Genomic DNA, 15175 nt, shown 5'->3' with positions numbered 1-15175 from the left:
GTGGTATCAAATAATTGAGAGTGAAACTCAAGTTGTCTAAGATGTCACTCAGAACCCTGAGGTGAAAAACACCTCTTTGGTCACTTTTTATCCATCTATAATGTTTTGTTATGTTTGGCCCCCTCCAAATCATCTGCCCCTGCTACCAATTACTACACAGGCGCAGTGGCGTAATGGAGGAGCCGTGCATAGCATGATCTCTTCTACCTATCCCACACGTGAAAAAATACCTGGTCTCCTGCCAGCCACTCTCAGTGTCTTCCTTTCACCTCTCCTCCTGAAGTTTTGCTCTCGCTCTCCATCGGATTTTCCCTCCCTGAGGGTGTCCAAAGACAGAACATCCCCATATATTCAGTGTGGATTTATGCTGAAAGTTGGGTCTCCAGAAGGCTGGTAAATACGTTTTAACCATTTAACTGGAAGTTCCGATGGTCCAATTCTAGCATTCGGATGCCATCTGTTTTAGCACAACACAAACACCAGAGAGATAGTCAAATTATAAATAGAGCCACGTTCACGTCATGAGGGTTTTACTGATGAGTCACAATTCCAGGGAAATCCAGAACTGATGAGATTCTTAAACCAAGCATCGTTGGCTAAGCAGTAAGCATTGGCCTCACTGCTTCCTCGACAGAGGCAGGCGCGCCCCCCTCGCGGTAGCCCGTCTGTTGTCCTATCGGATGACGACATAGGTCAGTGAGTAATCCGTGCACCCACAAGCATGCGCTTTTATTCACTCCACACAATGACCCAGCACTGGGGCCTCTACAGCCGTCCTGTGATAACCTCCGCGAGGGAGGCATTGCAAACTTCCCAAGAAGGAAATTCATCAACCGCGTTTATAAAAACAATATTTATTTAAACCGATCATAAACGGTCATCCCCAGCCGTTACATATGCGCGTGATAACTGGCGGATGTCTTCTACAAAGAACTCTACCAACTCCACAACTTCGGCATTCGCGGCGGAGGCCGCCTTGCACCAGACGCCACGTGACTGGAATGTGCTGAGATTTTCTTTCTGAATAAATCTTAAATTCCTGAGGCTTTGAGCACCGCTTAGTTGTGTTCACCAGAAGTTAGGTAAAAACAGTTTTATCAGCTAGTCTCCATAGTCGTATGTGCATAAAACGCAGAGTTTAGAACCCATTAACCCTTTCGGGTCTCGCATTAAAATTTCGTGACATTTTTGCTTCATTACGAACAGCTGTCGGTCTGTTTTGATTGCTTAAACTACAATTGGATTTATATGAGCTCTCCCCGTAAAAATTACCCCCCCACATCGGTTTGTGCCAACAAGCCAAGGAGCAGCAGGGAGGTTTGGAGGAATCAAGAAGGGCTCATGGGAGTTAGGGAAGGCCTGAAGGCTGAGCTGGACTAGAAAGTCACGTTTTGCGAGCCTTGGGAAATGTAAAGATGGAGGCTAAAGAACGAAACTTGCGGCCATATTATGAAAGTGTCCACATGAAGCAAGTGGCATGTGTGCCCACTTACTGCACAGCTAGGGCACTGTGGTGTCACCGAAGTGTCCACAGATGCTTGTATGCTCCCTTCTGTAATACAGATTGCGCTAGTGCACATGTAGAGTCGAAGTGACCATAAGGGGGCGTTCCCTCATTTGCATAACGGTGTGGTACATGCATTTTGCCTCTGCCCCCACACCGTATTAAAAGCGCAGCTGCAACGGCTGCTGGGTTGATTGTGGGCTACACAGAGACGGAGCGCCGTCAGTACGCCCCACCGGGAAGACGCACCATGAAAGGGAGGAAAGGTTGTCCCAGGGACCCTGCAGGTAGGTGCCATCACTCACAGCACTCACCTGCAAGGTGCACCGGCACCTTTATCTTCTGCTGAGAGTCAGGCTGCAATGCTTCCTACAAAGGAAAGACGGACTGGCTGCTTCAAACCACAGGTCTATCTCTCATTAAGTCGCAGCCCTGAGGGCAGGCGCAAGTTTGCAGATGCACTGGGGACAGTGCATTATCTGTAATAGGGAGAACTGACCAAGTCTGCAGCTGGCTCACCCAAGGAAAGCTCCACCATGGAGCAGACCAGGGTAGTGTGTCCTGCACATAACATGGCTTGTGGAGAGAGAGACTAATTGGCAAAGGGGAATGATGGCTGAAAGTGCTATGATTAGGAAAAATGCCTCATTGCTGACAAGACTGAGCCCAAAGTAGGACCCGAGGAGTTGAACACAGGGGTATAAAATCTAATACCAACATTCCTTCATCCAGGACTCTTTAGGATCCAGAAATGAAAGAAACCTATTGCATATGTATTACTGGGCTAGTGTAACCTACTCATTTTTCTGCCTTCTCCTTAGGAGTAGCATGTACATCAAGTTCTCAGTGCAATTGCTCATGAGCAATGCATGGCCAACATTTTCCATGAAAAATGTTACTCTTGAGAGTCATGTTTTCTGCCCACCAGTTTCAAGTGCTAAGAGGGCCCTTTCCCTAAAATGTGTATACGTCAAGGAAATTGGATGTACACTATAGGATGTTTAATGTATAGAATGCTTAAACACATTTACTAGATCATATATGTTTCATTTTTGAGATTTCTTTTTATATCAACTATTATGGACACGGGCGCGACAGCAAATAAACTGTCAGGAGTCGCACTGAAAGTGTCCCACAAACAGGTGGCACACCGTCAGTGCACCACCTGAAGGCAGCCCTCTTAAAGGGTGAAAGGGGTTTCAATGGTCCCCCCCAGACATCCTCTTGCAGGCGGGTGCAGTCATCCATTGCCGACGTCTCCAAAGGGATCCCTAAACCCACTTAAAAATGCAGGCAGGTTGCCGCCCGCACAATTAAACATGTAGCGGCATTGAAGCAGTCGCTCCATATTTCACTTGAATGCGCTGCCCTATGCCGTAAGGGCAGCACATTCATCATTATAGGGAGCACTTTACCTGTTTGTGGACAGCATACCTATTTAAAGGTGCACCATGGCTCAAACAGGAACAGTATGCCCTATCTGTAATAGGCCACTGATTGTTTAGAGTTTCTGTGGGTTGTTTTGATTTAGACATCTGATACACATGACATAGCACTAATTAAGTTTAGAAAACACCTGCAATTTTATGATTCCTCCACAGGGATCCACATGCGTCATCGGAAGTGTTTTGGCGCTGGCTATGTGGCATTGAAAACAGCAAGGGGGAACAGAAGTCTATGGAGAGTTCAAATGCCATGTTTTTAGCAATTTCCAAAAAGCTAATAGGCTAATAGTGCGTTCCAGGCTTTCAAGGCACCTACAAAAAAGACTTCTTCCACCCCAGGCAGATCGATTGAACCTGGAGACCACAATAAATTTGGTATTGGTCGAGCCTAAGGTTCTGCCATGGGAGTACCAATTGAATCTATGTTGTAGAATTTCCAAGCCTATGCCTTGTAGAACTTTATAAACAATACAGAGTGATTTGAAGTGATCCGCTGTCTGATAGGCAGCCAAAGTAGTTTTCTAATTGAGTTGGACACAGAGTGGTATTTCAGGATCTTTAGGAGGTGCCTAGCTGCAACATTCTGCAGAGTTTGCAATTTATTTAAGATGTATAGGTGAGCATTGAGGTAGAGGTTACTGCAGTAGTCTACTTTAGCCATCACTAGTGACGTGACCAGAGTTTTCTGCAGATAACTAGGAATATATGGGAATATCTTCTTTAGCATTCTGAGCATGAGAAAGGCTGAGGATGTCAATGCATTCACTTGTATGTTGCAAAGAAGGATGAAATATCCCCTCTCCGAGAGCCTCCCCATGTCAACAGACACAGGTTCCACTCTGGAAAAGGAAACTTGAGCGTTGTTTGACACGTGCTATGGAAGAGGAATCATCAGAGAAACAGTAAAAAAAAAAAGTGAATAAAGAACCCTGATTAAGTCCCGTCTAGGGGACGAAATGAATTGACTGGGCTGATGCTGAATGATCATTAAAGGAATAAAGAAACAACTTTGGATTGAAACACAATATTATGGCTCTTGCTTCATTGGATTTTTAAAAAAGACTGTATTTTTATTCAATAAGACTTATAAGAAATGTTATAGCGTATCTGGATTTTTTGAACATTCAAGGAAATTTCTTTGGACTACCTTAGCACTCCCTTTATCTATGGATTTTAATGTGGTTACATTTGGTAAGCTAATTAAGGGTGGGTGATAAATTCTGCTCCGCAGGCAGAATTGGCAGAGTTCTGGCCACTTCGCGTTACGCTAGTAACGCAGAGTTCTGGCCAAATTCCATCAACCGCTGTGTCGTGGAGTTTCTTCTTGCATGTGGCTCGCCAACTGTAATTTGGCAAGCACAAGCCAGATTTAGCATCCTCTAGAGCGATGTTTGGTCACTAGGAGGGCACCCGGCAAAATGTATCCAATGCAGGTGGTTGCAACTGTTCATAGTGAGAAAACTGCTGCCCGAGTAGAAAATCTACTCCTGCAGCAGCAAAATCAACTCAAGAAGCAGCACCCTTTGGTGAACTGAGTGGTGCAGTTTGTGCTGATTTTTCAGCATGGAACAAGCTCCCAGCACTAAACATAAAAACAAGCAGAGCGACGTGCCAATTCCTCCCATCCACAGACCTCCGCACCCACCCCTAAAGTTAATTTGATCTATGGGATGGTATTATGTAAATATACTGCTCATAAAACTGTTAAACAATGTTTTGTATACAGGGTGATTAATCGTGTAGTTATTTGAACACATGCATCTCTACTTTTTAAACTTTTTACCCTTTTGTTCTATATTTTTTAGCTCTGCTTCTTGACAAACATTAACAGTAATTGTAATAGTCGTCTTAGATTTTCATTAGGTCAAACCTACCAGACAGCACAGCTGTCTGGTTGCAAAAGTTCTACTGTGGGCTTACCTAGAGATTGCCTGGGCTTTAGCCTTCCCACTGCTCACCATTAATTGGCTTTATTAACACTCTTTTTAGGTTGCTCATCACTCAATGGCCTTCCATGTTGCAGCCTGTCAATCCCCTGTTTCTCTCTTCCAGGAAACATAGTTGCATCTTTCTGACTGGCTGGATTTTACCCTTCTACTAATTACTTTTAGCTAACAATTGCTTTTATTTTAGCTTAAGCACTTCATGTGAGTGCATGTGTTTTCCAGCTGTGCCCTTCATTAGCTTCTCTCCTCCTGCATTCAGTATTTCTCTCTCTCACCCGTGTGCTTCTTTACCCCGTCTCCCTGTTGCCCTCTCTTGCCCATTTGTTTCTACATCCACACTCATGCTCGTGTTGCTCTTACTCATGTTTCTCTCTCTCTCTGGGCTCCACATTGCTCTCTCTTGTCCATGTGCTTCTCTCTGCCCTTCGCGCTCTGGGACGAAGGTTATGGGGCTCCGTATGCAAAATTAAAAATTAAATACATGAATGAAACACAGAATTCCATAAAAAAAAAAAACCAGGTACGCATAAAAACCTAAGGAGCCTTTTTAAAAGGGCTATTCAACTATTGTCCCACTCAAGCTTAATATCGCCTGGCCCAGTGATAGGCTCCTTTTTAATTCCTAGAAAAGGATTTGGACCTGGTAGGACTCAGTAATGGGTGTGTATTCTCAAAGTGTCATTCTCTCTTGGGTTACATGCCAGGACATATTTTTTGTTTGCCTTTATTTGTTGTGGTGATTGTGCACAAGAAGGACATAGTTGAGAAGACAGAAAGAAATGACCAACATACAGCTAACAAAACCCTTTGATGCACTCTAGTGCTGCTTACAGTTCAGCAGGGCTTACCGGTCCTACAAATAGCTGGTGTTGGGAGATGGGAGCAGTGCAGGTGCAGTGCAATGATGTCATCCTGCTTGCTGCCAAATGATAGAAACAAACATCCCACAACAGGACCGGGGACCAGGGAGAACATTTCTGTGTGCGTGTTGCCCTTGTGGTTCTACCAGTGCTTTGTGTTCTCTCACGAGCACCACTGTTAAGAGTGGTAGTAATGCCAGTTCCTTCCCCCGCATGTGCTCCTCCTGACAGGTGTGCCTGTGGCTTACTTTTACCGCATATTAGTCTTTGTTATGTCCTGGTAGCTGTCATCACACCCGGCACTGCTCGATCAGTAGCATTAGCGTCGAAAGAAAAGTTTTTCGGTCGATTTCAATAGTGGGATTATTTTTATTCTTACAGTCATGTCAGTCAAATAAATACATTGTCTCTCTTTATTCTGCAAACGTTTGGAGGCCCTGCTCTTCGGTGTCTGCGTAGTTTTAAATGATTTTGAAAAATAAACTTTCCTCTAAACATACATAATTTTTTGACTTATTTCTGGCTGCACGTAGTCCATTACTTGATTTCTTTTTTCATACTGAAGCAATTTCAGCTCTTAAAAGTTTTCTTTTCAAAAACGACACCAGACACGAATCAAGATTTCTCTCGTTTGGAAACGTTCCAAACTTTGCAGAATAGTTTTCACTTATTTCTAAAATCGGGCCAATCGTTGTCAATTTATAAGTCATATTTCCATTTCTATATATATTCTTTGAGGTTGCACAGGGGTTGACGCACAATGGCTTCTGTTTTAGAATTCCATCCTATCTTGTGTTCACTAAAGCACTGCAGCAATCGAGTCTGGTAGTAAGTCTCCCTGTAGTTATTTATTTTTGTGTTGATATGTTATGCTCTCAGTATTTATATAGTGCCTTCTTCTAGGATAATTGCATTTTAGGGCTCTCTTAATGTACGTGGCCTTTCGTATGGTTCTGTTTTTTCATTATTATTGCACAGGGCATCGCTTTTTGGCTTTGTATAGTTAGCAGAGATGTCTTAAATGTGTAGTTTAGTTTTTTTTTTTCCTTTGGTTAACGAGAAGGTAAAATAATGTTGCACCTGCTAAAGATTTTGTAACGTGTTATGTGAATGGATGGGTGTCCATAACGGCTATTCCATTTTTAGGTGTCACCTGTGACAACGCATGCGCTCTCACTTGCAGGAGCTATTTTTTTTTACTACAAAAGGCTTGGAGCCTGCCCACTGATTACTACTTCAAGGATTTATTGTCACTCTCCTTTGCTACCTCTTAAATGGGCAGTGCTTGTTGGCTTCACTTCCTCTATTTCATCTGGAGCACGGACCAAGTACTGATTGCTTCATCTTGATTAGGGTCCTTCCTTTGCTTTGCTGTGATTGAGGTACTATTTTTCTTTCTAGCTAGGCCAAGTCATTCTTTTTGCTTCTTCCTTCTCACCCCAGCCTCTTGCCCGTGTTACTTTTTCCCTCCCACCCTCACCCAGCTATGTTGCTTCTTATGTTCCAAGCCCCCACCCTCCTATTGTACATGTTGCTTTTTCATTCCCACCTCCCACTCTGCCAATGGTCTACACTCTTCTTCCATCTTATCTGCCACCCTCCAATTGTCTGTGTTGCCTCTTCACTCCTACTCCCCATCCTCCTGTTTACTGTGTTGCCCCTTACCTGACACCCACCCACCCTCTTGTTGTCTTTGTTACCCCTGTATCCACATCACAGTGCTTGTTAAGCTTGTCATTCGCTCATCATAACAGCATCATATCGATTTTTTTAAATAACTTTTAGCCATGCTGCGCAGCACCAACACTGCTCTACGACAGTGGTAAAAGCATAGGTAAAGCCACTCGCTCTCACAAAGACAAGACCTATTGGCTTTTCCAATGCGTATTTTGTTGAGCTGGCTGGTTGATTGTCCAAAGCCTGGCATAGGCAGGTTGTTTTGTTGGACAGCATTATTAGACAGTTAAAGCACAAGGATGCTATGTTTTGTGCTGGGTGGGGGCGTGGGGTGTTGCGTTCTAAGCTACCTTAATCTGAATGGTTCCAAGATATATGACAGGGATGGAGGGACTGCTGTCAAGATGGGAGTGCGAGGGCTCCATTAACACCCTAACAAGCAACCGACTTAACAGAATATAAAGTTCTGTTGCTTTCAACTTCATGAGCAGAACCTTGTCATTTTTGCAACTCCCTACGTTTGACACTGGTTACCCAGAGTTGGGGCCAGAGTTATTGATTTTTCACACATCGCAACGCAGCAAGACAACTTGCTGAGCTACACTTCACAAAAAGGGTGAGGGTAAGAATGTGCCATATCTTTTACAATATGGTGCATTCCTGTCCTCAGCCTTGGCTAATGCACAATCTGCAGCCTAGTACCAATGAAGGCACCCTTGCGCCATGGAGAAAGGGTGCCTGCATTAGAGGCCAGATTGTTTTTGTGCAGGGAGAGACCACTTTCTGCACAAAAACAATCCTTGGAGGCATTTTCCTATAATGCAGCACACTTAGAAAGAGGAAACAACAAGGAGAAATAAAGATATTGCTCCTCATTGTGCCTCTATCGGTGAGGCATACAATTCTGGTGCATTCCCAGGTCTACCAGTGTTGGTAAATCTGGGAATGCTTCAGAATAGAGGGGATGCATGTGTTACACCAGATTTACCAAGCCGCAGAGGGCTTTGTAAATTTAATTCCTGGTTTTGTGTTGGCCGGCGTACCCTCCCATGGCGCAAGGGGGTGCAAAACTCTAATAAATCTGGGCCTACATTTTTAAGGCTTCCTGGACTCTAACGTAATCAGCGGTGTATCTTTTGTGCTAATCCTTTAATATTTCACTCCCCACCTTGTCCCTTATGCCCTAGTTTTCTGTTATCAGCCACCATTAGGTTCCCATATAATGACCTGTGGCCTGTGTATGATACATTATAAGCATGTATGTGGCGCAGATTCTGCCAACAGTGTAGCCTCACGCGCTATTCTAGTCAGTATTATCTCAGTTTTCCAGGACACGGGAGTAAGTTTATGAGTTATAGTACTTTTAGGCAAGGTGAGGTTATTTGTTGTTGATACTTCATTTCTGTTGAGATACTCCTCAAATAATTATACAATACTAACGATAGTTCGGAAAATCAGCAGTGTCCAATGTACTGTAGGACGCCTTTATTTTAACGTACTGTATCTTTTTTGGAAATGGAGGTAGTTCTCTCAGCTAAAGAGCAATTCAGAATGGATTTTTTAGTACAAGAAACACGATATTTGTCGATGCTGTATTAAGGCGTACATCTTGCTCTCTTATTATAGCACTGCTGCTGTAGAAAACGTGCCCTAGTAATTCTACAGCAAAACGGTTTCGTGCTCTTTGCTGACTCCTACAGACACATGGAGGAACTGCACTCTTGTTCATCCTACAGAGCACATTTCAACAACAAACGTCGTAAACTGCCAGAAATTGCCAGTCACACTGTGTATGCTAGACACCCCAAGAGTGCACTTCATATTAGGAGAACGTGATGCTTGTTTTATTTCTTAAATCCGTTTCTATGCAGATAATAAGGGTGAAAAAGAAGATGAATTACTTAAAGCTGGTTTTCTCTCAATACAGTAATTGTGTTTAAAGTTCGATTTGTAATGATCGCTTTGCAGCCGAAACGTAGACCAATTAAACAGAACAAAGATGGCTGGCAAACTGACAGGCCAGAACAGGCAACTGATGGGGCTGCTTAGTTCTATAGTGTGTATCACACACAAGTCCATGGTGTGAAGGAATACAAATGAGCGGCACGCACACTTTGGTGGCTTAAGTTGACTGCCTCCTAGAGGTTATTGGTGGAGGATGTACACCTGTCAGTTGCAGTTATGCAAACTGAAGCTTGCTTATGGAAGATTTTAAGAAGTGAACACTATGCTGAATTGAATCTTCTTCACAGTAGTTGTGTTTCTCAAATTGTATGGGTTGAAAGACACCGCTGAAGGGGATCATTTCTGCTGGTTCTGTGCAATATCTTACACAGGTCACACATCGGTTCTATAAAAAGCTTCTTTGAGGGTTTTTCCCTATAGCACACATTAACATAAGTCATTATTGTAGATTTCTGGGCAGCGTAAACCGCATTGCAGACACTCGTGAAGATCTTTCCCAACATCCATATACTGCAAGTCTGCATACTGCTGATATTTTGGAAGCCTTGAAATGAAACTGTACAGCAGGCATGTGCATTTGTGGGTGTGTTTAGGATGAGCATACTCGATGTGCGCAATGAACCTTTCCTTCCTAATTACCAGGGAGCTCTGGTGTAAGCAGGATGTACAACCAGTTATCTCCATCTTTGGAAGGGCAGAACATTGAGAATTTGTACTGCCAAGAGAGAGGCTAAGCCAAAAAAAGAATAATGTTTCCTGCTTAAAAGAACAAGCTTCTGCATTGCAGATGCTCCTTGTTTAAGAGTAGTGCCTATGACTAGCTGTGTTCGGCTAAATGTAGAATTGTGTGATATGTAAGGCTTTACCATCTTACTATGGCATATTGGAAGAGGTCCCACACCAGCAGATATCAGCCCTCCTCTGGTGTCTCGCTGTCCATGGGCTGTCAATATTTCATATATTTGGTACGATGAAAAGCTACAGAGGATGTGATGAGCTCATGATCATTTGGGAGGTTTCAAAGAAAATGTCTATTTCCTATTAATACTTTGTGGAATTTGTAGTGTGCAACAGCACATAATACTGTCCATCTTGACACATTAAAAGTAGAAGTGAGAAGACAACAAAGCTCAGACCAGGTTGAGGTAAGTTACCCTTCTGAGTAATTTACATTTGCAAATGCACTCTTACACTTTGGAGCAGCTTTATTACTTTTGGCTATTCACAAAATCTGAGTGGAAAGTTACTCAAAACATGTCTCCAACTCTGCAAAATGGGGGTGGAGCTTACCTTAGAAAAGTAAGTTACTTTAAAAAAAAACAGTAGTAAGTTTAGCATCACACATGGCCAACCTTCAGTACTACAACAATCTCCAATAGAAAATACAGGAGGCAGGCACTTAAATGTAAACCCCATTGGACATTATTTTAAATTGAGTTAAATTATTTCAAATAGTTAAAATAGAAGCAACTATTACTTAATGTTAAAAACAATTAAAAAGGGTACCTATTTTAAATGTAATTATAAAACATTCTAATACCATTTTGCATTTACAAATTAATGTACGAAGTACCAGATTTCAAACAGTTTGTGGTGCTTGATGAATGAGCTCTACACTGCTGAAATAAAGATCATTTCTTCCTTACATGGTATATGACATATAATTCTTAACATGGCAATAGGTCCTGCCTAAACTATTGGTTTTACCAGTGCCTTTTGGCAATACTGTACAGCATCGGCAAGATGCTTTGCACCATTGACAAAAGAAAAAAAAAACTAACAAAAAATGGCAGGATGATGAACCTGATTTGGCTGTGTCATTTTTTCAGTACACCCATGTGTGATGATGTGTGCCCTCACATGCATAGTATGCATGTGTGCCTACAAAATGATGCTAGGCGGTATCTTTTAAAAAGGGTATATATAACATGAAAAAGAAAAAGCGCAAAAATGTTTTTGTTTTTTTTAAGGTAGAGGGACTGGAAGTAGTTTGCTGCCTGTCCACGTACTGTTTTCTGTCATCTGCCATCTTCAACCTTGACATGAAGCCACTTAGGGCCAGATGTGGCAAAGGGTTTTTCCCATTCTGTGCCAATGGGAAAATGTGTTCGTACATATGGCCCTTAGTTCTCTAACCTCATCAATATTCACCAGTATGCCAATGAGGGACAACTCTACTTGAAAGGCTTCTATGCTTCAGACATCAAATGCCTCAAACACAGGTTGCACAGCATCCAGATCTGGATGTCCAGTGCCTACCTGAAATTCAACCCAGTGAAGACAGAATTCCCATTAAGTGTCAAAAACAAGAAATAAGATATTGTACAAACATGGCTCATTGACATGAACCTTGATGGCTTTCAACCCCAACTTTCACTTAATGCCAAGTCACTTTGAGTCACTTAGACACCAACTTCAAGCTCACATTGCTAAAAAGCAGTTTAAGACTCAACTCTTTAGAAAGCATTAAATCATAATGAATTAACTGTCCCCAGCCCAGCTCCCTCGCCTCCTGCTCATTGACTTTATGCTCATCTTTAACCATCAACACCACTGTGCTGCCTTTTTTCCTAGGTTAACACTACAGAAATACTATATACACACACATTTATATAAATAGTTAAAAAGGACAGTTGGTGAGGGCCAATGGAGGAGCAGGTGGGGTGAAGCAAAGGGATTGGAAAAGGGAGGAGAAAAGCAGCACAGGAAGGATACCAACATGGCACACAGGAGATGGAGTGAGTTTGGCAGGACAGAAGCACACAAGGGAGAGAGCTAGAAAACACATGCAGCCCCATGGAGTATTATGGAGGTAGATGAAAAAGTAGCCATGCAAAAAGATAAAAAGTAGCCTCCTAAAAGTGAACAGTGGAAGGACAGAAGGCAGCCAGTAGGGGAGGAGGTAAAGAGGCTATGCTCCAAGGGAGGGATAGGCATATGATGGACAAGCTGGGAACAGGAAAGATAATGAATAAGAAGCAAGCAAATAAGAGTGATGATAAAGTCAACCAATGGTAAGTAATGGACCAGCTGTAAGCCCTTGTAAGTTCTTGGTAAGTTCATAATAGGTGTATTGTAATTTTTACTGTGTGGTAGGTCAGACCTAAAAAGGATGGGTGGGGCAGGCATGCTGAGGTGCAAGTTTATATCTACAAAAACCCAGCATCATCATCTCAGTCCAGTGGTTTTCAGTTTATGTCCCATTGCTATTATTTATTCACCTACCAATTGCTGACCATATGGTATAGTGAGGATGCTCTTTTGTGGGCCACTGGCATGCAAATAAATCAGAATGCTATTGGTGCTTGAGTGAAACCCATCCGGGGTGGTCTGAAGAAGAGGTATATAAGCTTATATAAGAAAGGGAGGGAACCCAATACCCTTCTTGGTTGGGGCAATGACGATTCGTCTGATTATAATCTATAGCTTATACGATGCTTTGTAACGGAAGGGACCAAGAATACCCAACAGGTTATAGGTTGTAAAAGTTTATAGAAAGGAGGGGAACAAAGAAGACTGTCTGGGTATAGCTTATATAGGGAGGGGACAACAAAGGCCCATCTGGGTATATGTTGTAAAAAGGTCACATCTGGGAGGGGAACAACAACGATTTTCTGGTTACGAGTTGCTTGGTATAACATAAGGAAGGGAGGATAATGAGGACCTGTCTGGTTGTAGGTTACATAAATGATATGATGAGAGGGCAACAACAAGGGCCCTTTTGCACGAGGGGTGGTTGTAGGTTACGCAGGGGTATATAAGGGAGGCGGATCACCAGTTCGCTTACAGGTGATGTAGTAGAGGGAAAGAACGAAGGCCGGTCTGGTTATAAACTGTGTAAGGCAGTGGGGCAGTGAAGACCTGTCTGGTGTAGGTTTTATAAGATTATTTAAGGGAGGGGGCTTCACAGACCAGGTTGGTGCACTGATTGTTCACTTTTCAATCTCCCTTCGCTCACAAGCCTTCAAATGATTACAAGAAACCACGGTGACACACCAGATGACCTTTAGCTTGGAACATGTTTTGTTTCTATATGAAGAAGCTCCCTGGGGTGAGTTCCGACCTCCACCTCGCAATCTGCATAACTCCAACTAAACATATCGAAAACGTAGTCATTCTTCTTAAATTTCCTACACTTTAATTTCATTTGAATAGGAAATCTAGCAGCAGATACCGTAGGGGAACGAATGATACTCGATGACAAATGGGTCCGCGCATGCATACATGACAAAGCACCCTGGACTGCTTGGCCTCCCAGGCTGTGACGCACACCCCGGCTGTGCCGCCTCACTCGCGAGATTAGCTCCTCCGTAGCCTCGTGGCAACGCCGATCCTGTTCGGACCACAAGTGTGCTATAAATCACAATCATGCTTTCTGGCACTGACTCTCCCTAGAAGCATCAGTCTGGTTTCCAGGACAGTTTAAATGCCTCCTGGGAAAAATATATCTTCCTTTTGTTTCTAGGTAAATTGGTGACGTTGCACAAGCTGCGTGAAGTATCTCTTCTGAAACACAAACGCATTAACACAGGTGGCCTGAGCTGCACGGTCATAAGAAAAACAGATCAGGGCACAGATTTACTAAGGTTTTGCACCGATTTGAGTAACTTTTGTCCCACAAACCGCAAAACAAAGTGCTATGCTGGGATTTACTATCCAACACAAATCATCATTTGCTTTGGATTGTTACCCTAAATAAAGCAACTACCCATAGGTTTCTATGCAAATCCCTGTCAACAAACATTTGTAGGCATGGATTTGTGCCAAAATCTGGCGCCATATGGAGGCAGGAGTAACGTGGAAAAATGTTTTCATTTCTCCTCCTTTCCTACTTTGCACGAGTGCTGCATTTTACAGCACAGAACGCACAAGCCTTTCAACAAGGGTGTGTGCATTGGCACATGGCAGCCTAAAGTGTGCCAGCACAGGAAGAGAAGGACATAGCGCCACATCTTAGAAGATATAGCGCTGTACTGTCTCTCTCGCTTTCAACTCTAGTGGCTGTGCTGCATTGCGTAAATTTTTCAGAAGTCTGAGCCTTGGTGTGTTGCTGCTATGGTGCCGCTGCATTCTGAAACTAGAACCCAGATTTGCATTGCTCTGTGATTTGTGGCTGACAATTCAGTGCACTAAATAAACACTATCTCAGTTCTTGAGCCAAAGAAATAAACATATTTTGTGATAAGTTCAACAAGGTTATGCCCATGTGGCAAGTTAGCTCAGAGGATAGGTGCACTTAAGTCCTCCTTAAACCTGTACACAACATGTAGAACCTAGATTTTTACTTTGATGAGTTAGCCTAAGCCTTTCAGCCTTCTCATGTCGATAAAGGAGAACCATTTTATTGAGTTTTAGAAACAGCTATTAACCATTGTTCTACAGCTATGAAGCCACCAGATGTAAGCTACAAGACCTACATGAAAGCCTGTAATCCTAAAATTCCCAGATTGTGCCTTCCTGTTTAATGATTCTGGGGAACTATGGGTTGAAATCAGGACAATAAGCAACCTATTTAGCCAGCACTGATTTATAGCTGTCCTGCATATATTTTTGCTATTTTTGACATATACATTTATGTCTACATTACAGACAATAAAGCAAAAAACATACACAATTTCATCAGGGGAAAAAAACCCTAAAGCAACCATAAAATCGAGTGAAGAGGAGTTTCCAAGAAGAGGAGTTTCCAAATATAAAGACGGCGTTGTTACAAGATGTGGGCGATTTGGCTCCCTATTCGTATAAAATGTTTCAGAACTGTTTAAAGTTATCTATGAT

General features: G+C 42.8%; 1 protein-coding gene across 6 annotated transcripts in view; it reads right to left on the bottom strand.

Annotated features, from left to right (window-relative positions):
* The window catches only part of PALLD (palladin, cytoskeletal associated protein), an 847172-nt gene that overhangs the window by 312503 nt on the left and 519494 nt on the right, over positions 1-15175 (bottom strand). The gene's annotated exons all lie outside the window — the stretch shown is intronic.

The sequence above is a fragment of the Pleurodeles waltl genome, chromosome 1_2 (genome assembly GCF_031143425.1).
Source record: "Pleurodeles waltl isolate 20211129_DDA chromosome 1_2, aPleWal1.hap1.20221129, whole genome shotgun sequence".
NCBI classification, from domain to species: domain Eukaryota; kingdom Metazoa; phylum Chordata; class Amphibia; order Caudata; family Salamandridae; genus Pleurodeles; species Pleurodeles waltl.
Note: the sequence above shows the minus strand (reverse complement) of the source record. Positions and strands in the feature narration are given on the sequence as shown.